The sequence below is a fragment of the Chionomys nivalis genome, chromosome 3 (assembly GCF_950005125.1).
Source record: "Chionomys nivalis chromosome 3, mChiNiv1.1, whole genome shotgun sequence".
In the NCBI taxonomy this organism is placed as follows: Eukaryota; Metazoa; Chordata; class Mammalia; order Rodentia; family Cricetidae; genus Chionomys; species Chionomys nivalis.
In genome coordinates this window covers 89,612,131-89,637,194 of record NC_080088.1, presented here as the reverse complement: position 1 = coordinate 89,637,194, position 25,064 = coordinate 89,612,131, and the positions used below count along the sequence as shown (strand labels likewise).

At 42.6% G+C, this 25,064-nt stretch overlaps 1 protein-coding gene and 2 pseudogenes across 2 annotated transcripts in view; 2 read left to right on the top strand and 1 right to left on the bottom strand.

Annotated features, from left to right (window-relative positions):
* Cyth3 (cytohesin 3) overlaps window positions 1-25,064 on the top strand; it is a 107,132-nt gene that overhangs the window by 46,032 nt on the left and 36,036 nt on the right. The window lies entirely within an intron of this gene.
* Window positions 18,069-18,558, bottom strand: LOC130871924 (transcription factor BTF3-like; annotated as a pseudogene).
* Window positions 20,087-20,509, top strand: LOC130871925 (protein LTO1 homolog; annotated as a pseudogene).

The window sequence follows — 25,064 nt, the reverse complement described above, 5'->3', positions numbered from 1 at the left end:
AGTCCCACATAGCCAGCACTACAGGTGCTCAGTTCCATGTGTCCGGCGCTGCATTGTCTAGTTTTTTTGATGTTTGCATGTACAATGTGAAAATGAAACAGGAACAAAGGACAGAGTAGGAAACTAGGGATTTTAGATTCTAGGAATCCAAAACCACAACCTGTCTTTATTTACTTACTTATTTTGTCTTATGCATATGAGTGTTCTGCCTACATGTATGACTTTTAAAAGAGCGCTCAGACTCTTTTCATGTGTTTGTTGGCGTGTGTGCCAAGTGTTGTATGACTGCACCATGTGCATGCCTGATGCCTGCAGAGGCCCAGAAGAGGGTGTTAAATCCTCTGTAACTGGAATTATAGATGGTTATGGGCCTCCATGTCAGTGCTGGGAATTGAACTTGAGTTCTCTGAAAAGCAGCCAGTGCTCTTAACTGTTGAACCATGTCTCCAGTCCCTTACAACCTGTATTTTAAAATAGCTCTATTTAGGTACAGTATACATACTATAACATTTACCATTTTGAGTGCACAATTCAATGACAGTTGCTACCTGTTTAGCTTTAGATATTTCTATATCCTCAAAAAATCCCTTAATCCTGATTGTGGTAACTTCCCAGCCAGTCCTCTTTAATCCTTTCCCGCTTTATTTATACTGTAGCCTATACTGGAGATTTCTCTTTTGACTTGAATGGCGTTCCAGTATAAGTAAGGAATTACAAACACTTTTCAAAAAGAGATTTATGCCGGGCGGTGGTGGCGCACGCCTTTAATCCCAGCACTCGGGAGGCAGAGGCAGGCGGATCTCTGTCAGTTCGAGACCAGCCTGGTCTACAGAGCTAGTTCCAGGACAGGCTCCAAAGCCACAGAGAAACCCTGTCTCGAAAAAACCAAAAAAAAAAAAAAAAAAAAAAAAAAAAATTATCAAAAAGAGATTTATTTTTATTTTTAAAATTGTGTGTGTGTGTGTGTGTGTGTGTGTGTGTTGGGCGACCGTGAATATGTGAGTGCAGATGCCTGAGGAGATTAGAAGAGAACGTGAGATTCCTTGGAGCTGGTTAAAGTATTTGTTCTCAGGTATATGTAGAGAGAAGCAAAATTGCTGGATGTTTAACTTTCTGAAGAAGCCAACTATCTTTCCCACAAGATTAGTCTATTTATATTGCCACTAGCAATGTAGGACAGTTAATTTCCTTACATGCTTGCCAGCACTTATTCTTATATTTTAAAAACATCACAGCCATTCTCATGCCTATGAAATAGAATGTCATTGTGGTTTTGATTTGCATGTCTCTATGACTAACAGTGCCCAGCCTCTTTTCATGTGTTTGTTGGCATTTGTACAATTAATTTTTTAAGTTTAATATTGTTTTATGTGTATGAGTGTTTTGCCTTCCTGTATGTACGTGTGTCATATGCATGCCTGGTGCTTTTGGAAGTCAGAAGAGGGTGTCAGATCTCCTGGAACTTGGGTTCCAGATGATTGTGAGCCACCATGGGGGTGCTGGGAATTGAACCACTGAGCTGTTAACTCCAGACACTACCTGCCCTTCTGCCAGTTATTTTCAGGTTGTTGCACTGTGTAGCTCAGGCTAGCCTGGAACTTGTTGTCTTCCCACCTTCATTTCTCAAGAGCTAGAGTCTAGGAACGTGCCACCAGCCCAGCTGTGTTTCTTTCATGGCTCCTGCTTTTATTGTCGTCACGTGGATCTACCTCTGCCTTTCTTCCAGGAGTCTTTGCTCTTACACTGATCTTAAATGAACCGTTTTGAGTGAGTTTGAATATTATATGAAAGGTGAATGTATAATCTGACCTTTTTCATGTTGACACTCCATTATCCCATCATGATTTATTGAAGAGACTATTGAAAGTAGAATTCCCCCCCACACACACATAATGTGTTCTGATTAAAGTTTTCCCTTTCTCTAGTACTCCCAGTTCTTACCCACTTCCCCTCCCATCCAGATCCACTGGCTTTCTTCCTCTCATTAGAAAACAGGATTCTAAGTGATAATGATAAATAAAGTAAGATAAAACAAAAACCAAAACGTTGGAATTGGACAAGACAAACAAGCAGAAAGAAAAGAGCCCAAGAGAAGGACAGGAGTCAGACCCAAGGGACTGGAGAGATGTCTGAGCAGTTAAGAGTACTAACTGCTCTTCCAGAAGAGCCAGGTTTGATTTCCAGCTCCCAATTGGCAGCTCACAACCGTCTGTAACTCCAAGATCTGGCAGCCTCACATAGACATACATGCCAGCAAAACACAATGCACACAAAATAAAAATAAATTTAAAAAAGAAAAGGAAGGATCAGAGACTGACTTGTTGCACATTCATGAATCCCTTAAAAAAAAAAACAACATTAAATTAGAAGCCTTACTATATCCACAGAAGACCTGGTGCAGACCTATGTAGTCCCCGTGCATGCTGCTTCAGTCTCTGTAAGTTCATGTGAGCTTTGCTAATGTTGATTTAGAGGGCTTTGTTTCTTTGTGTCTTCCATCCTCCCTGACTCTGACTCTTTTTCTGCCTCCTCTTCTGCAGGGTTCCTTGAGCCCGGAGGGCAGGGATAGAAATGTCCCATTTAGGGCTGAGTGTTCCAAGGCTTCTCTCACTTTCTACATAATGTCTGGCTGTGGGTCTGTGTTTGTTCCCATCTCCTATAGGAGGAACCTTCTTTATGATGGCTAAGCAAGGCACTGATAAATCAGTACAGCAGAATGTCATTAGGAGTCATTTTACTGATTTTTTTGTTGATTTTTTAGAATAATAGTATTTGGTTCTATCCTAGGTCCCTGGGCTAGCTAGTTTCTGGTTCTTGGTCACTTAAGCAGTGTCTGGTATGGGTTCCATCTCATGGAGTGGGCCTTAAGTCAAACCAGATAATGGTTGGTTACTCCTGCAAGTTTTGTGCCACAAACTTTATTGCCTTGGCATAGCTTATAGGCCATACACCGTTTAGATAAAGGGTTTGTGGCTGGCTTCGTGTTTATGTTCTTGCTTCAATAGTGTGCAGAGTACCTTACTGTACTTTAGACAACTGGAACCTAGGGCGAAGACTCTGTGGGGCACCAGCTCAACTGCTCCATGTTCAATGAGTTGTTGAACTCATTGTAGGTGTTGTCTTCAGCAATGAGGCCATGCCGTCAGGTTATGGAAAACAACCCGTAGTCTTGGCACAGCCTGGGTTGTTTGGGGATTCCCATGGGACCCCTATATTTTACTTGCACTTGTGTCTATACCACATATGAGTCTGGTGCTCAAGGAGGCTAGAAGAAAGCCCTTGATCTCTAGAACTGGAATTATAGATGGTTGTGAGTAACCTTGTGGATTCTGGGAACTAAACCCAGGTCCTCTGCAAGAGCAACAAAGACTCTCAATTGCCGAGTCAGCCCTCTGGTCCCTTATCTTTGATTTTTAAAGGAATGCTAAGATCCTTTTGTTTTGTTTTTTTGAGATAGTTTCTTTGTATCTCAAAGCCTTGGCTGTCCTAGAACTAGCTCTGTAGACCAGGCTGGCTTTGAACTCAGAGCTCTGCCTGTCTCTGCCTCTTAAGTGCTGGGATTAAAGGTGTGTGCCACCACTGCCTGTCTAATGTTAGGATTTAAAATACACACACACACACACACACACACACACACACACACACACACGTACATATTGGTTTTCAAGATAGGGTTTCTCTGTAGCTTTGGAGCCTGTCCTGGAACTAGCTCTTGTAGACCAGGTTGGTCTCAAACTCACAGAGATCCTCCTCCCTCTGCCTCCTGAGTGCTGGGACTAAAGGCATGCGCCACCACTGCCCGGCTTAAAAAAATATTTTCCTCAAAATTCTTTTAGCTTTTGCCACTATGATTCAGAAGTCATGAGTCAGAAGTGATGTAATCTCAGCACTTAGAAGGCTGAGGCAGGAGGATTGTGAGTTCAAAGCCAGCCACAAAATGAGTGCAAAATCAACCTGGGAAGCTTAGTGAGACCCTATCTCAAAATAAAGTAAAAAGAGAGCTGGGACTATGGGTGAGTGATACAGTGCTTGCTTCCTGTTCTAGGACTCGAGCCTGCTCTGTACTATTTTCTTTTCTCCTTTTGTCCTTTTTTCCATGCATTACTTAAATACTTTTGCAAATTTGAGTTTTATGAATATGCATTGTTTTTGAGTGTCTTTCTTTCCTCCCTTAACCTGCTTCTATTTCAGCAACAGGATTTCATATAGTCCAGGATGGCTTGAGATTTAGGATCATTCATGCCTCTGCCTCCTAGCACTTGGATTACAGGCATGTGCTACCATGTCCAACTTGTATAACCTTTTTATTAGCTGTTTCAGGGTGTGTGCATACATGTATATATCTGTTACATACAATGCATAATTATATGTTCATAGGATACCGTATTAAGTGTTGCTGTTTTACCAGTTCTAGAAACTTCTCACTGTACCTTAACCATCCCTAATTTATAACATGTCTGTTAAAGTGACAGCAGGCAGTGCTAGAGTTTTCCCCTCAGCGCTGTCCTTGCCAAAAGCTCAGGTAGAATTGCAGTTACACATCCCATCTGTTCTTTCTAATACTCAGATTCCTTCCTGCATCGTGTTTTTTCTACTGACCTTCCCAGGCCAGGGAGTTCTGCACCTGACAAATGCTTCCTACTTTTCCTTTATTTTACAATGTTTCAGTTTTGCCCTGGTTCCCAAAGATTAATTTTGTCAGATCTGCAGTTGAAAGTTGACAGCTCTTTTCTTTCTTGAACAATTTTGTGCTACTTCCTTGGGCCAGGAAGGCTTCTATGAGGACCCACTGTTGAGTGATGTCTGTCTCCTCTAGGTAAGGCATTCTTCTCTCTGGCTGGAAACATTCATTTTCCTCCTCTTTTAGAGGGGTATTTACGATGTGTCTTGGCATAGATCTCTGGGTTTATCCTGTTTGGAGTTTGTTCAGCTTCTTGCATTTACAGGTTTATGGAGGAGTTTTTGCCAAATTTGGGAAGTTTTTAGTCATTAAAGAATGTTTTTCCAGCTTGCAGTCTTTGTCTGCATCTGTGTTGGGGGAGATTCTCCGTAGCTCTGTGGACTGTCAGTGTCCGTTTAGCTGTGGAATATCTTTTGGCTCCTTGAAGGTGAAGGGACCATCAGGAACCAACCTTCAGATCCTGCTCGCTGGGCCTTGCTTTATTGACTTGTGCTCCCATTGGAAATTGGCATCCTTTGTCTGGCAGCGCCCCTCAGCATGTATGGAGAGAGGCACAGCTCACAGTTACTGGCTGAAGATGGCTCAGTGGGGAAAGTGCTTGCTGCTCCATTCTCAGCAGCCATGTAAGAATATGTGTGAGGTACTACGTATTTATGTATGTGATGATGAGATTTGAGTTGGAGGCAGACCAATCCCTGGGGGCTTACTGGTCAGCAAGTCTAGCCTAACAGTTGAGACCCAGGTTCCACGGAATGACTCAGTGTCAAAAAGTTAGGTGGGAAGTGATGGAAGAAGATAGTTGATGATGGTTGACCTTTGGCCATGCTATTCACCCCCCCCCCGGACCTCCCCGCCCCTCTAGGTCTGTTTTCTTCACATGTAAATATTTTGTGTTGGGTGCATTTGGTTGAAATTTTCTCTTTGTTACAAAAAGAACCTTATTCTATCTAAATCTGATTGAAATTAGGACACTATTGTCTCTGCCTGACTGTGTGACTGCTGTGGAAAGAAGCTCAGTCTTCCTTAGGGGATGCTCTCACCAGCAGCAAACCACATCTTGTCTGCTTGCATCACAGTTGATTTTAAATTGCCGTGGTAAGTCCTGGCAATTCTGTGTCCTTTAGGAGAGAAGAGAGGAACATAACAGATCTTAGCAATCCTTGATTATTCTTCTTCCTCTTCCCCCTCTTCTTTTTTTTCTTTCCATTTTTCCTTTCTTGAGACAGTCTTTGTGTAACCCTGGCTAGTAGGTACACTAGAATAGGTGCAAACTTACAGAGCTCTATCCTGTCCTGCCTCCATTGTGCTGGGATTAAAGGTGTGTGCCACCATACCTGGCTGACCATGCGTGATTCCTGAGCTAGTAAGTTATCGATGCTTGATGCTTTTTAACATCTTAATTTTTCATACATTTTGGTGGGGGTAAACTCAGTTTATTTCAGAGTCATTTGATAACCCTTAGCATGCCAGGGAGCTTTGGTCCTAGTGGGTCCTTAAGGGCTAAAAATGAATACTTTTCTTTGGAAACAACACTAGTCTGGATACTTGAGGAGTTAAAGATAGACTATTAAGGAATGATATGTGAGGATAAATAAAACTAATCTTTCTGTAAAGGATTCCTTATATAGAATGTTAAGGGAGAATGTCATTAAAATGATTTAAAAACTTAATGGTTTCTTTATAGCCAAGAAGTCTTTGAAAAACACTTAATTGTGTATGTATGTACACATGCACATGTATGTGGTGTGTATGTGTGTGTGTGTGTGTGGTCTGCCTCTCTGTCTATCTAGGTACCTGAGGTAGCCAGAGGGGGAGTATCAGATCCCTTGGAGCTAGTTACAGGTGATTGTGAGCTGGTCAGTGTGGATCCTGGGAACAGAATTTGGGTCCTCTGTAGAGCAGTAAACACTCTTAATTGTTAAACCTGGATCTCTCCGGCCCTAAAAAGTTACCTAAATGTTTTTCAGTGTTTTATTATGAAAAAATTTAAATATACTCAAAAGTTGAAAAAAATTTCATAAACTAGGACTTGGAATGTGGCCCAGCTGGTAGAGTAGCTTGCCTAGTATGCATGAACTTCTGGGTTCAGTTCACAGCATTGCATATCAGACATGGTGGTGCGTGCCTGCAATCCCTATACTCAGAAGATGGAAATAGGAAGATCAGAAGTTTAAGGTCATCATCTTTGGATATATACTGAGTTCAAGGTCAGTCGGGCTGCCTGAGACCCTGTTACAAACAAATCTAACTACTGTCTAGAATCTATAATTAACCTTTTGCCAAGTGTGCTTTATCATGTATCTATTTATCCATCTCTTTTCTGTCTATTAGTTTGTCTTTGGGACCATTTCACGGTTGCAGTTATCAGTATAGTTTATCATTTGGCTTGTTTTTATCTTATGCAGTCCATGGTGGGCCCATCAAAGCCATGTCTCTAAGAAGTTGCAGTGACAAAGGTGCAGGGAGTATTTCACTGTCCTTCCCTGTTCATCCACAAGTCTTGCTACAAGACCGTCAAGAAGAATGCCCTTGCCCAGATGAATACTTAGCTGTGGATCTTAGAACTGTGTGGAGTGGAGTTCTGTTAGGTGACTTGGGAGAACATCCCTGGAATGATAGACTTGTGCTTTGCCGGCTCCTTGGGGACAGTGCTCATCCTGTTTTTATATATCCTCTTGCATTAGATCTAGAACAGGTGGGATTTTGTTTTTAGGGACTAGGAGAACACACAAAGGCAGTGAGGGAGTCACACTGAGGAGCTGCATCTGTCTAGACCATTGGTTCTCAAGGACCCTGGGAGTTGAGGGCCAAAAGAATTAAAATTTACTTTCACTGGTTATTTAAAGACTAGGAGGAAAAGGAAGAGGGATGCTTAGCCAAGATTGAGGTTGAATTTTATAAATTAGGATCATGTTGCTGCATTGTGTTGTAAATCTTAAAATGCTGGACTCTGGTGTTATTAAAGGCATCCTGACTTTAAAATTATTTGACAAAAAATAGTTAAAATATTTCTGACATATCATAGGTATTTTTCTCCTCCCCAAGTTTTGTTTGGTAGATTATCTGATATAGCAGTCAGTGTTGGGACTGATTTCAGAAATTCACTAGAATAGTGAAATAATATTGAAACAACTCTTTTTTTTTTAAAAAAAGATTTATTTTAATTATGTTTTAGTTATGTGTATATGTGTGTGGGTATGTTCATAGGCATGCAGGTACCCAAAGAGGCCAGAAGGGAGCATCAGATCCTGGAGCTGGAGATACAGGCAGTTGTGAGTGTACCAACATGGATGCTGGGAATGATCTTAGATCCTCTGCAAGAACAACATGTGCTCTTAACCCCTGTGCCACCTCTCCAGCCCCATGAAACAGCTCTTTATATTGCAAGACGTTGACAGACAAATGCCTCCAATCCCTGGAGCAAGTTTCTGGAAAGAAAAAAACCTGTATATTATATATTCTGAAAATTGTCGGTCTGTCTGTCTGTGTCTCTCTTTCTCTCTCTTTCAGTAGTTTAAATGTTCTGCAAGAGTGTACTGCCTGCATACAATTCAGCAAATGATTTCTGAGCACTAACTGTTCGCTGTTGTAGACCTTACTAAACACTAATTTAGCACGATGCCACTAATGATACTAATACATAGTATTCTGTTGTTATGGCAAACAAGTTTCCCTATTGTTGCTATTAAATATGACAGAATGGAGAAATAGGGGCTTGTGATTTGAATAAAAACGGCCCCCATAGGCCCATGGGCACTATTAGGAGGAGTGACCTTATTGTCTGCCTGCATGCCACCTTACTTGCCATCATGTCAATAATGGATTCTGAAACTGTAAGCCTGCCCCAGTTAAATGCTTTCCTTTATAAGAATTGGCATGGTCATGGTTTCTCTTCATAGCAATAGAAACCCTAAGACAGGGTTCTTGTGCATTATTAGTGGGAATGTAAAAAGGCAATAAGTTATGGAAAGTAGTACAGAAATCCTTAAAAAACTAAAAGTAGCCGGGCAGTGGTGGCGCACGCCTTTAATCCCAGCACTCAGGAGGCAGAGGCAGGCGGATCTCTGTGAGTTCGAGGCCAGCCTGGTCTACAAGAGCTAGTTCCAGGACAGGAACCAAAAAGCTACGGAGAAACCCTGTCTCGAAAATCAAAACAAACAAACAAACAAACAAAACTAAAAGTAGAATACCACATGACCATTGATCATTGATTGGAAGTGGAAACTGGGGCTGGAGAGATGGCTTAGTCATTAAGAGCACTGTTCTTTTGCAGAGGACCCAGGTTTGATTTCCAACACCCACAAGGTAGTTCACAGCCATTTGTAACTCCAGGTCAAGAGAATCCAGAACCCTCTGATCTCTGCAGGTACCACACACACATGTAGTGTACATACTTGCCAGCAAAACAGACATAAAATAAAATAAATGAATCTAATAAAGTTTCACTTTGATGAAGGAATAAAGTGTGGTAGGTTCATAAATGGAATATTACTCAGCCTTTAGAAAGAATAACTTGCTTTTTCTAGACTTGGTACATGTTATAATCCCAGTACTATGGATAAGCCAAGGCAGGTAGATCACCTTGAATTCCTGACTAGGCTGGGCTTACAAAATGAAACCTTGTTTAAAAAAAAAAAAAAGGAGAAATTTTGTCACATGCTAGAACCCAGATAAACCCTGAGAGCGCCATTGTACTGAGTTAGCGAGCCCTCATGGAAAAGCCCCATGTGTGAAGGTCTACGAGTAAAGACAAGTTTTTAATGACAGAAGGCCAATGGTGGTTCTCAAGGGTGAAGAACAATGGAGGTTAGGCTAGCATTTCACGGGGATGGAGCTGTATATTATTTGCAAGATGAACTAGTTCTAAGGATGAGTAGATGTGACGATTACACACAGTGAGTGTAGCTAACACTGCCAAGCTGTACTCTGTTTATCCATTTATTGTGTGTATGTGCTGTCCACTCACACATGTCACAGCATGTGTGGAGGTCAGAAGACAGTTTTCTGAATCAGTTCTTTTCTTCAGCTGTGTGTATTCTGGAGTTGGAACTAGCTTGGTGGCAAGCGTCTTTTCTGTGTGCTGTGTGCCCTTATTTGCCGAGCCATCTTGCCAGCTCCCTGAACTGTACTCTTAAAAATGGTTATGAAAGGGACTGGAGAGATGGCTTGGCATTTGAGAGCACTGACTTGTTCTTACAGAGGACCCAGGTTCAGTTCTTTTTTTTTTTTTTTTTGGATTTTTCGAGACAGGGTTTCTCCGTAGCTTTTGGTTCCTGTCCTGGAACTAGCTCTTGTAGACCAGGCTGGCCTCGAACTCACAGAGATCCGCCTGCCTCTGCCTCCCGAGTGCTGGGATTAAAGGCGTGCGCCACCACCGCCCGGCTCCCAGGTTCAGTTCTTAACACCCACATGGCTACTCGCCATGGTCTGTGAGTCTAGCTCCAGGGAATCTTACTCCTTCACACAGACATGCATGCAGACAGAATACCAGTGCATATAAAATAAAAATAAATAAATCATTAAAATGGTTATGAAGTAGCTAGGAATGTAACTCATTTGGGAAAATGCTTCTTTTGTCTGAATCAGGTCCTGGGTTCAGTCCCCAAGTACACACATGTGCAACCGTGCACTCTCACTCCCAACAAATGGTTATAATAGTTTATTTTGGTGTCTCAAAAGGCAAGGTCTTACTATATAGCCCTGTGGGACTCCTCCTGCCTCTTCCTTCCAAGTGCTGGAATTACAGGCATGTATTACAACAGCTGGCTATGATGAGAAATTATTTTGTGTAATAACTTAAAATTTTTCAGTTTTTTTTTAATGAGAAAAGGAAACAAGCCCTAGCCCCAAAGCTTAGCCAAGGGACAAGTTGGGTGTGAGACCCAGGGTGTGACCCTGGGGCACTGTGTCTTCTGTCAGGTTCTAGCTGCCAGGTCACTTGCTAACAGCGTGTGCTCCAAAATATTGTTTCTTAGGACGAGTTGGGAATTCTTTAAATAGTGTGGGGCAGGCCAGGCTGGAACTCAAGTCTGAAGGGAGCTGATGCTCAGGGACTTGCCAACAAGGAGGGGACAGTGCCCAGGTAGATAAGCTCTGAGACTGACCTGAAGGCTGAAGGGAGGAGTTTGAATGTCAGTCCAGCTTTTCTGCGAAGCTATTGTGAGATGATTTAGTTGTTTTAGTCAGTACCAAAGTTCCACTGGAAAGGAAGTGGAGAATACATTCTGGAGTATTTGCCCATTTTGTAATCAGATGTTTCCTAGAGCATGGTACTCAACCTTCTGAATGCTGAGACTCTTTAATACAGTCCTTCATGTTGTAGTGACCCCCAGCCATAAAATTATTTCCATTACTACTTCGTAACTCTAATTTTGCTACTGCTATGAATTGTAATGTAAATGTCTGTGTTTTCCGGCAGACTTAGGCAACTCCTATCCTCAAAGGGGTAGCATAACAGAACTTAAAACAGTCAAAAGAGGGTATTTACTAGGATGCCTTACAGTCTGTGGTTTGAATAGGGGTGGACCCATAGACTCCTGTGTTTGAATGCTTGGCACAGAGGGAATGGCACTGCTAGGTGTGGCCTTGTTGGAGGAAGTGTGTCACTGTGGGAGCAGGCTTTGAGGTTTCATGCTCAAAGTTATATCCAGTGTGTCACAGTCTACTTCTGTATGGATCAAGATGTAGAACTCTCAACTACCTCTCCAGCACCATGTCTGCCTGCATCCTGCCATGTTTCCCGCCATGATGATAATGGACTAAACTTCTGAAACTGTAAGGCAGCCCTGATTAAATGTTTTGTATTATAATAGTTGCTGTGGTCATAGTGTCTTTTCACAGCAATAGAAACCGTAACTAAGACACAGGCTGTGGTCCAACTAGTCCAACACTGTCTACCAACAGAAGGTCTGAGAATCCAGTAGTTGTTCAGTTCATGAGGCTGGAAGTCTCAGCTTGTCTTCTGTGTATGCTGGAATCCAGAAGTAGGCTCCAGTGCCAGTGACTTGCTAGTGAAGAGTGCAAGCAAGCAGGCAGAACGAAAACTTCTTTCTTCCATGTCCTTATATAGGCTGTCGCCAGAAAGGTATGGACCAAATTAAAGGTTGATATTCCTTCCTCAAAAATCAGTAGCCCTTCTGTACTCAGACGATAAAAGGGCTGAGAAAGAAATCAGGGAAACATCACCCTTCACAATAGCCACAAAGAGCATAAAATATCTCGGAGTAACTAACCAAACAAGTGGAAGACTTGTATGACAAGAACTTTAAATCTTTGAAGAAAGGAATTGAAGAAGACACCATAAAGTGAAAAGATTTGGATTTAAAATGGGTATTCCCACTTCAAATGATTTAGTTAAGGAAAATATCCACTAGATATGGTGGCGCACACCTTTAATCCCACCCAGCACTCGGGAGGCAGAGGCAGGTGATCTCTGAGTTTTAAGCCAGCGTGGTCTACAGATAGAGTTCCAGGACAGCCAGAGTTACACAGAGGGATCCTGTCTAAAACAAAATAAAAAGAATCCCTCATGGGTTTATTCAGCTGCTTGGGTTTTAGTTAATTTCAGTGTAGTCAGGTTGACAACCAAGACTAGTCCTCACAGATGTCTCATTTAAGGTGGAGTTTTACCAAGGTTACATTATTGCTTCTTCCAGCTCACATTTGGTGTTTACGTGCTGTTAGCAAAGCCTTGGTGTCACATACTGTTCATAACAGCAGTTTTGCGTGGCCATTTGTTGTATTTTTAAAGATATACACATAAAGAAATGGTGCTTTCTGCTGCCCTAGGTGATGGGTGATGATATGTTAGAATGCACCCCAGGATGCTTGGAGAGAAGGGTGGACTTATGCAAACAAAAAGTGTTTGGTGGGGGAGGGGGAGCACAATAGGATAATACTGATTCAAATTTCAAGTATTATTTTGATGTGGTTTTTTGTTTTGCTAAAAATTTACCTATGGCCACAACATTTGAAAAAAATTATAAAAGTATTATCTTCCTGATTGAATAAAGTTCTCAGAGGAGAAATGCCCCCCACCTTTTGCATTAGCTTCAGTGAAAATAATAAAATCTAATCTCAAGTTGTAGGTGCCATTTTCCTGATAACACACTTGAAAAGCTCATATGCGTTGGATCAGGAGCCTCCTTTCATTTCCCTCAGATCTTCAAAAGGGCTTTGTAGAAGTTTGGCTGATTAAGTTGTCAGTGGTGGCTCTCAGGGTTGCTGGGGAGGGAGAATTACCTGGTAATTTTGGATGGCATTGTTCCTCTTTTTCAGATGACTGATTGATTGGATTTTTATTCAACAGATTTAGTTTACATAAAAACTGAGCTGAGCCGGGCGATGGTGGCGCACGCCTTTAATCCCAGCACTCGGGAGGCAGAGGCAGGCGGATCTCTGTGAGTTCGAGACCAGCCTGGTCTACAGAGCTAGTTCCAGGACAGGCTCCAAAGCCACAGAGAAACCCTGTCTCGAAAAAACAAAACAAAACAAAAATAAAACAACTGAACTGATGGTGCTGTCTACGCCCTTCCCCATCACAGCTTCTTTCCTGTACTCAGAATCCTCCTGCCTCATCTTCTGCAGTAGCCAGGACTATAGGCATGTGTCGCTATTCTTATTTTATTTTATTTTTTTAAAGACCTTGCTTACCACCACTCTTTTTGTTTGTTTGTTTGTTTGTTTGTTTTTTGAGACAGGGTTTCTCTGTGGTTTTGGAGCCTGTCCTGGAACTAGCTCTTGTAGACCAGGCTGGTCTCAAACTCACAGAGATCCGCCTGCCTCTGCCTCCCGAGTGCTGGGATTAAAGGCGTGCGCCACCACCCCCCGGCTGCTCACCACCACTCTTATCTGTGCTCTGGGAGCAGCTTTCTTACCTTGCCCCTCACACCTAAAAATGGATGCCTGCTCCAAGTTGGCCTGTACCTGCCTCTTGGTCAGGAGCTCCTCTCAGCTTCTGAGTTGTCTGCAAGTGGTGTTGAACCGACCAGCAACACCGCCTCAGCAACTTGGCTGTTCCATATACCCTGACCTCACTCATTCCTTGCTGCAGCTTCTAAACCAGCATTATCTCAAGGGCATCTACACATTATTGTGAGGCGGGGCTTGGTTGGGGGAAGGGGGGTCACTGTGGGTGTGTCTTGGGAAGAAAGACCTTGTCTCGCAGCCCCTTGTCATTGCTCATTCTTTTTGCTTCCTGGCCCTACTTACTGCATGTTCTTCTGCCATGGTATTCTTCCTCATCTTCGGCCAAAAGCAGTGTGTTCATCCAAGTTTGGCTTAGAACAGTGAGCCCAAATAAATCTTATCCTTAGGCTATCTCCTAAGTATTTGTCATAGCGAAAAAAAAACTCACTAGCACATTCATAGCTTATTTCTCTAATATTCCATTGTAGGAATGTATCAGTTTCTTTATTTACCAATTAGAGGACATCATAGTGCTTCTCTAGATATGGGCAGCAGTGAGATAGCTGCTGTAAATGTTCATGGGCAAGACTTGGTGTGGACATAGTGTTAAGCTCAGTTGTGTGCTGGCCTGTGTTTAGGTTTGTGAGAGGCTGCCACACTGTCCTCTAGAGTGCCACTGCACAGTTCCTATCACATATCTGTGAAACTCTCTTTCCTTCACAGCCTACCTCTGGATGTAGAAAGAACCAGTCTATCAGGGTTGATATAAAATGTCATTTATTTTCTTCTACTGTTATCTAGGGTAGAAAGTATCACTGCCCACTGTTAATTTCTCAAGCATTCTTCAAAATTTTAAATCATTTCTTGTTTTTGTTAAAAACTGTACTTATTTTAAAATTTCAAAATCAAGAAGAGATTTAACTTAAAAATAGTAATATTGCTTATTTACAGGTGAAAAAATTGAGTCACATAAAGTTAAATAAGTAGGTCAAGGTCACAGAACTAATGTGTGATAGACGTAAGATTTGAGACTCAGCATTTCTGTGAGATTCAGTCTTTCTCAGTTTGGTGTTTTGAGCCAAGGACTCTGGTGTCTTGAATAAGAAGGCTGCCATAAGCTCGTGTATTTGAATGCTTAGTCGCCGGGAGGTGGCACTAAAGAGGGAGTAAAGGTGTGGTCTTGTTGGAGTAGGTAGTGTATCATTGGGGGTAGGCTTTGAAGTTTCAAAAGCCCCAAATCAGGCTCAGTGTCGTCCTCTTTTCTCCTGCCTGTGAATCTGATTGTAGAACTCTTTTTTTTTAACTAAAAATTTTAATTTAGTTAAAAAAAAAGTTTTGTAATGTACAAATATCTTTTTTTTATTCTTTTTTAATTAAAATTTCTGCCTCCTCCCCATTTCCCATTTCCCTCCCCCTCCTCCCACATATTGCCCCCCTCCCCCCACTCCCTTCCCCCTAACCCCTCTCCTCTTCTCCTCCCCCCACTCCATTCCCCCTCCCTCTCGATACTGAAGAGCAGTCCAAATTCCCTGCCCTGCGGGAAGACCAAGGTCCTCCCACTTCTATCTAGGTCCAGGAAGGTGAGCATCCAAACAGGCTAAGCTCCCACAAAGCCAGTTCATGTATTAGGATCGAAACCTAGTGCCATTGTCCTTGGCTTCTCATCAGCCTTCATTGTCCGCCATGTTCAGAGAGTCCAGTTTCAACCCATTCTTATTCAGTCCCAGTCCAGCTGGCCTTGGAGAGCTCCCAATAGATCAGTTCCACTGTCACAGTGGGTGGGTGCACCCCTCGTGGTCCTGACTTCCTTGCTCATGTTCTCCCTCCTTCTGCTCCTCATTTGGACCTTAAGAGCTCAGTCTGTTGCTCCAAATTAGAGTACTACTCAGCGGTAAAAAACAATGCCTTCTCGAATTTTGCATGCAAATGGATGGAAATAGAAATCACTATCCTGAGTGAGGTATCCCAGACCCTAAAAGAGGAACATGGGATGTACTCATTCATTCTAGCCATAAATAAAGGACATTGTGCATATAATTTGTGATCCTAGAGAAGCTAAATAAGAAAGTGAACCCAAAGAAAAACGTATAGTCATCCGCCTGGATAGGGGAAGTAGACAAGATTGTCGGGCAAAACCTGGGAACTTGCGGGTGAGGTGGCATGGGGCTAAGGGGAAATGGGGTGAGTGTAGAACTCTTAAGCTACTACTCCAGCACCTTGTCTGCCTGTGTGCCACCAGGTTCTCCATCATGATGATAATGGACTAAGCCTTTGAAATTGTAAGCAAGCCTTGGTCACGGTGTCTTAGAACATTGACTAAGACAATCTCACGTATGTGGCTCGGATGGCTTTGAATTCAATATCCTCTGGTAGCTACCTCTCAAGTTACTGTTAGTGTGCACTACCACATCTGACTTTCAGGTGCCTGACTAGTGTCTGCTTTATAGTGCTGTTGCAAAGCACCCGAGACAACGTAAAGGAAGGAAAGTTTGTCCTGGCTCCCAGTGTCAGTCCATGCTGTAGACCTGTGGTGAGGCAGAAACAGTGGCAGAAGGATGTAGTGGAGGAAGGCTGTTACCTCAAGGCTGCCAGGAAGTAAAGAAACTCCCAGTGACCTACTTACTCCAGTCAGGCCCCACTCCTCAAAGGATTCACCACTTCTCAATAAAGGCCTTGAACTGTGTTTCAGACATGTACTTCTGTGTGTGCTTGTGAATATGTATGTGCACATGTGTAGGGGTGCATGGAGACCAGAGGTCTGTGTCAGGCGTGTTTACCTAACTTTAGGGGTAGAGACTCTCACTGCACCTGGAGTTTTCTTTGATGTTCAGGCGAAATGGCTGGCAATTGCTCAGGGATCCTCCTGTCTCTGCCTCCTGGCCTTGGGATTACAAGCATGCACAGCTGTTTTTTTTTTTTAATAAAGGTGTTGGGAACCCAGACTCCAGTCATCATACCTGTGTAGTAAGCACTTACTGAGCGTCTTCTGACCCCAGACATGTGCTTCTGAGTGGTTCTGGTGGAGGTTCACAGATCATATGGGAAACCTACTGCCGAAATTCAGCCAGAGCAGAGACTCCAAGGAAACATTTTGTTGCAGATGTTAGCTGGCTGAATTCTTGTTTCTTCTGTTTAGTTTGCTGGATAGAGCCAGGGAGTAAACTGCCCTCTCCCACTGCCTTCAGTAGCATACGACTACAGTGGTTCTTCTGTTCCTCAGTGGTGGTTGACTGCAGCACCAAACAGGAAAGCAACAATTGAGGGTTGGCATACATACCACTTGTCTAGAGGATGTTTATGTGGAGTCCAAAAGGCTAATTTGAGGACATTGCAATGTCAGTTTTTTTTTTAAATATGCAACACTGTGTCTAAAAATAAGGCAATCATTTTAAAAAATTATAATTATTGCTCTGATTCTTACTTTTTGCTGTTTTTAATCTACACAATGTGCAGATTTATTTATTACTATTATTTTAAATTTTTGAGATGATTTCTCTGTGTAACAGTCCTGACTGTTGTGGAGCTCACTTTGTAGATTAGGCTGACCTTAGACTCAGAGATTCACCTGCCTCTGCCTCCCAAGTGCAGGGATTATAGGTGTGCCTCACCACCGCCCAGCACCAGTGTGCTAATTTTTAAATTTTTTTTATTTTATTGATATTTATTGAGCTCTACATTTTTCTCTGCTCCCCTCCCTGCCTCTCCCCTCCCCCTTTCAATCCTCCCCCAAGGTCCCTATGCTCCCAATTTACTCAGGAGATCTTGTCTTTTTCTACTTTCTATTTCTTATGTAGATTAGTTCTATGTAAGTCTCTCTTAGTGTCCTCATTGTTGTCTAAGTTCTCTGGGATTGTGCTTTGTAGGCTGGCTTTCTTTGCTTTATGTTTAAAAACCACCTATGAGTGAGTACATGTGATAATTTTCTTTCTGTGTCCGGGTTACCTCACTCGAAATAATGTTTTCTAGCTCCATTCTGTTTTCCTGCAAAATTCAAGATGTCATCATTTTTTTCTGCTGTGTAGTACTCCATTGTGTAAATGTATCACGTTTTCCTTATCCAGTCTTCGATCGAGAAGCATTTAGGTTGTTTCCAGGTTCTGGCTATGACAAGCAAAGCTTCTATGAACATAGTTGAGTGCATGTCCTTGTGGCACGATTGAGTATCCTCTTTGGGTATATACCCAAAAGTGGTATTACTGGGTCTTTTTTTTTTTTTTTTTTTTTTTTACTAGGCAAAGAATTTTATTAACCCTTTTCCAAACTTTATTCCCAGGCTTCTTCAGCTTAATTTGCTGCAAAGAATGAATTGTGTTTAAGCAAAAACTGAAAAGAGCTGCAGTGTCCAAGGGGCTTGGGCTTAAAAATATTAGCGATCTAGATTTGATCAGATCCATAAACAAAAGACCTTTAAAAAGCAGCCATGATATAAAATAGCTCCTGTAACTTCTGCAAGAGTCACTTCTTCAGAAGTTGCCTCTGTTCAGTTTGCCTTGTTCTTAGAAACCTCATCAAAATTCTCCACTAGGTCTGGGACTTCATCATCATCATCCTCTCCAGTAGCAAGGGGTGCTTTTCCATCCACAGATTGTTTGGGCAGAGCTTCAGCCAGTCTCCTTAAACTAGTCAGACTGTCTGCCCCAAGCTGGTTTAGAATGCTGGGAAGCATTTCTGTCAGTTGCTTTGTCTCAGCGTGGCCTGTAATGGTGAAGGTGTTTGCTGCCAGAGACGCCTGAACTTTAGGGTTGTTAAAATCGATCACTGTTCCTTGGTTTGTAAACATGTTCACCTCTTCAATACCAGAGATATTGTTCACCCCTAACTTCTTTAAGGAGAACTGCAGGTTTTTTATCATCTGCTGTGGCTGTTCTGTGAACCACCTTCTTCTTTCTGCGAGCAGTTCCTTTCCCACCAATGCGCACTTGTGCCTGCAGCTTGGCCAGTTTTTCCTGGTTCATGATCATTTCTTTCATCTTGTCGGAGTGGAAATGGGGCCGCACGGGGGACTAGGGTTTGCGCTCAGGGGGTCTCGGGCGGACCAGCTGAGATAAGGCGCACACACACACGCAAGATGTGTGCTCATTACTGGGTCTTGAGGAAGGTTGTTTCCTAATTTTCTGAGAAATCGCCACACTGACATCCAAAGGGGTTGTACCAGCTTGCACTCCCACCAGCAATGCAGGAGTGTTCCCTTTTCCCCAAATCCTCTCCAGCATAAGTTGTCATCAGTGTTTTTGATCTTGGCCATTCTTACAGGTGTAAGATGGAATCTCAGAGTTGTTTTAGTTTGCATTTCTCTGATGACTAAGGATGTTGAACATTTTCTTAAGTATTTTTCAGCCATTTTAGATTCCTCTGTTGAGAGTTCTCTGTTTAGGTCTGTACTCCATTTTTTTTATTGGATTATGTGATCTTTTGGTGTCCAATTTCTTGAGTTCTTTGTATATTTTGGAGATCAGACCTCTATCTGATGTGGGGTTAGTGAAGATCTTTTCCCATTCTGTAGGCTGTCATTTTGTCTTGTTGACCGCGTCCTTTGCTTTACAGAAGCTTTTCAGTTTCAGGAGGTTCCATTTATTAATTATTTCTCTCAGTGTCTGTGCTGCTGGGGTTCTATTTAGGAAGTGGTTCTCTGTGCCAATGCATTCAAGTGTACTTTGCACTTTCTCTTCTATAAGGTTCAGTGTGGCTGGCTTTATGTTGAGGTCTTTGATCCATTAGGATTTGAGTTTTGTGCATGGTGATAGATATGGGTCTATTTTCATTTTTCTACATGTTGATATACAGTTATGCCAGCATCACTTGTTAAATATGCTTTCTTTTTTCCATTTGATATTTTTTGCTTCTTTATCAAAGATGTGTGGATTGATATCCGGGTCTTCTATTTGGTTCCATTGGTCCTCCTGTTTGTTCTTATTGTAATACCAGGCTGTTTTCAGTACTGTAGCTCTGTAGTAGAGTTTGAAGTTAGGGATTGTGATGCCTCCAGAAGTTCTTTTATTGCATAGGATTATTTCGGCTATCCTCAGTTTTTGCTTTTCCAAATGAAGTTGAGTACCGTTCTTTTGAGGTCTTTGAAGAATTTTGCTGGGATTTTGATGGGCATTGCGTTGAATCTGTAGATTGCTTTCAGGAAGACAGTGTGCTAATTTTTAAACCATTTTGTGTACTGGGACATAAAATTAATAACTTTGGATTAAAAAAAAAGCTGTCCCATTCCATACAAAGTCGGCTTTCTTGATAGTGGCAAGTCACTGATTAACACTCGTTCTTACTGCTGGTTCTCAGATGCTATCTTAGTGCCTTTATTTTTAGGAAAAGTTTTTCTGTCAAGGATTGAAAGGAGTCAACTATTCAGGTATAGACTTTAAAATTTTTAAGAGGTGTGTGTGTACACACGCGGAAGTGACTTCCTCCAGCTGACAAGCTGGGCGCTTGTAGCCGCTCCTCGCCGGCTGGCGACTACTACACAGAATGGCAGGAGTGTGCGAGCCCGAGGAGAACCGGGCCACTGCCATGGCTGTGGAGCAGGACATGTTTGATGCTGTTGTGATGGCGGATGAGAGATTCCATATCAGGAAGTCTATGAAGAAGGCAGCAGCTTGGGGATCGTCGAAGGAAGGCAGTATGGCACATTACACGGAGCCAAAATTGGATCTGAGATTGGGTGCTACCGTGGCTTTGCTCTTGCATGGAAGTGTCTCCTACGCAGTGGTGCAGGCGAGAAAGACAGCAGGAAAATGAAGGTGGTGGAGGCGCTGATCACACTGCTGCAACACTTCCCCTATGATGACCCCACTTACGAGAGGCTCCATGAAGACCTGGACATACATAATCATAGGGAAATTCAGACAGCTATGCTCACTGCTCAACGTGCAGCCAGACTTCAGGGTGACTGCGGGAGGCTCCAGACTTGCGTTTTGAGGGGTCAGAAGAGCAAATGTCTGCACATATAATGTCAGTGATTAAAGGCAGCCTGAGTGGCCCTCAAAAAAAAAAAAATGTGTGTGTGTGAGAGAGAGGGGAGGAGGGAGGGAGAGAGAGATACGCATGTGTTCCTGTGTGCAGATGTGCAATCAGAGTAGATTCTTTACCTTATTGCATTGAGACAGAACCTCTCTTTGAACTAGAAACTTGGTCGGGCTAAGCTGGCTGGCCAGTGGGCTCTTGGGATCACCTGTCTCTACTCCTCTAGTGCCAGGGTTACAGGCTTGCATAGCCATACCTGGATTCTTACATGATGCTTGGGATTTCAGCCCAGGCCCTTATGTTTGCAGAGCAAGCACTCTAACCCCCTAAATCATCCCCCCGTCCCTAGATGGAGACTTTTAAGGATAATAAAGTGTGTGCTGTAATTTGGGTTGCAAATACTTGCCAAAGTCTTCTATGGTAAAGGCTTAGTTCCCATTATGGCACTTTTGAGAGATGGTGGACCTTGAGGTACAGACTGTAGTCATCAGAGGTGTGCTCTTCAAGGGGATTTTTAGATTCTTGTGTTTTCCTTTCTCTTGACCATGCCTAGCTATGAAGTAGTTTCTTCCTGATCATTTGTCCCTTGTCCCAAGCCCAGAAACAACAGGCCAAACAACTATGGACTAAAACCTCCAAAACTCCAAGCCAGAATAAACCTTTTGTAGCTGATTATCTTGGATGTTTGTCTTGGTGACAAGAATCTGGCTAACACAGCACCCAAATGCTAAGTGTACCCTAGAGCTCAAGCTGTTTTATGTCTGTATATGCTGGGTACATGCACTGTGAAGTGACCACCCACGTTAAAATAGAGAGTACTTGGCACCACCACAGAAGCTCTGCCCTGCCTTTCTCAGGCAGCACCTTCCAACCCCCAGATTAACCACTGCTCAGATTTCTATCATCATGGATTACTTTTGTCTGTTCTTGGCCTAGTCTCAATGTTCTTTAAACATTGTGTAAAATTGTGGTCTTGGGGGCTGGCGAGATTGCTCAGCAGTTAAGAGCACTTGCTTCTCTTACAGAGGATTCAAATTTAGTGCCAGCATCCACACGGGGACTTAGAACTATGTGTATCTGACGGCCACTTTTGACCTTTCTAGGCTCTTGCACATATATGGTACACATACACAGGCACACATTCTCTCTCTCTCTCTCTCTCTCTCTCTCTCTCTCTCTCTCTCTCTCTCTCTCTCTCTCTCACACACACACACACACACACACACACACCTAGCCCCATGTGTGTATGTCTCCCTCTCTGCCTTACCTTGCCCCCAACTCCGGGGATGTGAACTCAGGGCCTCATGCTTCCATGGCAAGTACTTAACACATTGAGCTATCCCTTCCCACTACTTTCTGTGCTTTTATTTTTAATTGTTACATACTGTGTTTGTTGTAAATGTGCCTCTTTTACATAAAACTTAGATTTATTTTTTTGTCCAGTTTTGAAACTTCAGGGTTTTAAATTTAACCTTTGATATTCATTGTCTATGTACCAATTACACATTGCCATGTGTCACATTCCCCAAGTGTTAGAAAATGCAGTAGCGTGCTGTCTCCTGGTTTGCTGGGTTCACTCATCCTGCTATGTTCAGCTGGCAAGTCATGTGGGGGTTGAGTACATCCCATACAATGGCACCGTGGTGTTTGGGGACTTGACTGAGGTGACTGTAACAGCTGGGGTGTCTGCAGCTCCTGGCTCTGTGGTTTCTTCCTTCAAGGATATGGGCTTTGTCTTCTCCAGAGTGCGATGAGATGTGAGGCTTGGTGCAGACTTCAGCCTGCACATGTCACATCTGTCTTCTTCCTCGGTCATAGGAAGTGTCTTAAGATAGTCTGGAGGCGCTGGTGAGAAACAGGTTCTCTTTCATGACTGTAAGTTATAAGAAACTATAAGTTACTGTGGACTTGTTGTTTTCTCTCCAACAGTAGAAAACTGTATGCTATTTTTTCCTGCTTTGATATTTTATATTTTGTGTCTCTAATGGTTGTGTCTCTTTTCTTGTTTTTGATTTATCTTGTGGTGCTGGGGAAGGAATAAGGGCTACCACCTTGGCCCACTTGTCTGCTTATCTTTTTTTAATGTTGATATTTCCCCTCATTCTGATCTTTATCTACCTTCCCATTGTTGGGATTTGAAGCTTGATTCCTTTTCTGCTTAGCCCAGAAGTTTTAGTATAAAATCTAGTCAGGTCTACTGTTGATGGTTTATAACTGTCCATACCTTGGGTGAAGCTTGTTTTTGTTCCTGTCCACTGGCTGCTGTTGTCGGTTCCTAGTTCTTAGTCTGTGAGATGCTGTCTGTGTACCTGACTTTCCTTCAGAGTAGCTCGAGGGAGTCTGTGATTATTCTCTCTGCATCGCTCAGCGCCTGTCTCAGATCTTTTCTCTCCGTGGTTGTCCTTTCAACAGTGGTGCACAGGTGGCAGATTATTCCGTTTTTCTTTGTCTTCAGTTGTTTTACTTAATTCAAAGAAGACTAAGCAAGCATCCTGGAACACTAAAGAGGGACAGTGGACGCTGAGGGGACCCAAGAGCGTGTAACCAGTGTGAAAGCTGACACTTTCCTGCAGTCACTAGGGATTCACATGTGAGCTTGAGGCCCTGAGTTCCTACCTGGCCCTGTGACTCACCCCATACTCTGGCTAGCTGCAGCTCTCCTCCTTGCCTTCCTGCGGTAGTCATGTGACTGGCCAAGTGACCCACTTGGATGTGAGTGTTTGGACTGGTCTTATCACCTGTTGGAGGTCAAGTGGCTCTTGGTGATGAGATCCAAAGCTCAGTCTTGTTCCTGTTGGCCCAGCTGCCCTTTTGTTCTTGCTGTCAAATCTCCCTGGTGGTTGTTCTGAACCTAGACTTAGGGATATTTGCATCATTGGCATTTGGAATGTAGGAAAGGTATTGTGAGGAGTGTTCCTATTTAGTAAATCAGCAGAGACCAGTGTCCAGACTTATGCCTTCCCAGTATCATGTACGACTGGCATGTCCCTGAACTGACCAAAAAAATAAGGAAAATACATCAAATGGCAACAGGAAAGTTAGCCTTACTGCATTGGTGTTTATTACTTGAAATGAAAGTAAATTTAAAAGTTGCAGTGTTTTTAGTCTGCAGCTAAGAGCCAAAAACATATGGGTTAGTAATCAAGTGATCACATTTCTATTCATTGGATAATTTGTTAAGTTATCATGTTTGACTTCTTGTCCCTAAAACATAATGTTTCTGGTCACAGTTCATAAGTCTTGGATCTTGTCTTTCTTCAGGAGAGTTGTGGAGCAGAATGTTCATTTATGGATGGTGTGTGTGACACACAGAGAATGTGTGTGAGAGTGAGAATATGAGTTAGGAGGGTAACCTTAGCTACAGCAGCAACCCAGAACCAAGAAAATCACAGCCTCTTGGAACCTATAATTTGTCATACAATGAGACTGTCAATGTAAGTTCATTGTTAGAAAGTCCTTTCTCGTCTTTAAGATACTCGTTATTTGAAAATTAGAAAACAGCCACTTTTGGGTATATATCCAAAGGATGCTCAATCGTGCCATAAGGACATGTGCTCAACTATGTTCATAGCAGCATTGTTTGTCATAACCAGAACCTGGAAACAGCCTAAATGCCCCTCGACTGAAGAATAGATAAGGAAAATGTGGTACATTTACACAATGGAGTACTACACAGCAAAAAAAAAATCTTGAAATTTGCAGGCAAATGGATAGAGCTAGAAAACATCATATTGAGTGAGGTAACCCAGACACAGAAAGACAATTATCATATGTACTCACTCATAAGTGGTTTTTAAACATAAAGCAAAGTAAACCAGCCTACAAAGCACAATCCCAGAGAACCCAGACACAATGAGAACCCTAAGAGAGACATACATAGATCTAATGTACATGGGAAGTAGAAAAAGACAAGATCTCCTGAGTAAATTAGGAGCATGGGGACCATGGGAGAGGGCTGGAGGGGAGGGGAGAGGAAAGAAGGGAAGTAGAGAAAAATGTAGAGCTCAGTAAAATGAATAAAAAAGATACTCTTTATTTTTAGTATCATTATAAACGTTAAATACCAGTACATCTCCTAAACTATGTACAAAAGAAAAGTCCCCTATTTTTTATTGATTCTGAGATATAAATATTTCTACATTTCAGTGTCTGTGAGAAAGGGTATAATTGATGGATTCTTGAATTTTATTAAATGTGGTAAACAAAGCAGTAATTCCACTTTCTCAACACAATATTGTTAGTGAAAAATTTGTTAGTTGCAGGTGGGAGGTGGAGGTGGTGGCACACGCCTTTAATCCCAGCATTTGGGAAGCAGAGACAGACAGATCTCTGAGTTCAGGGCCAGCCTGGTCTACAGAGTGAGTTCCAGGACAGCCAGGGCTATTACACAGAGAAGCCCTGTCTTGAAAAACTAAAAAAAAAAAAAAAAAATGATTAGTTGCTTTAGGGTTTGTGTGTAGGGTGGGGCTGTGTTTCTGTGTGGGGGCATATGTAGAGGACAGAGGAGGAT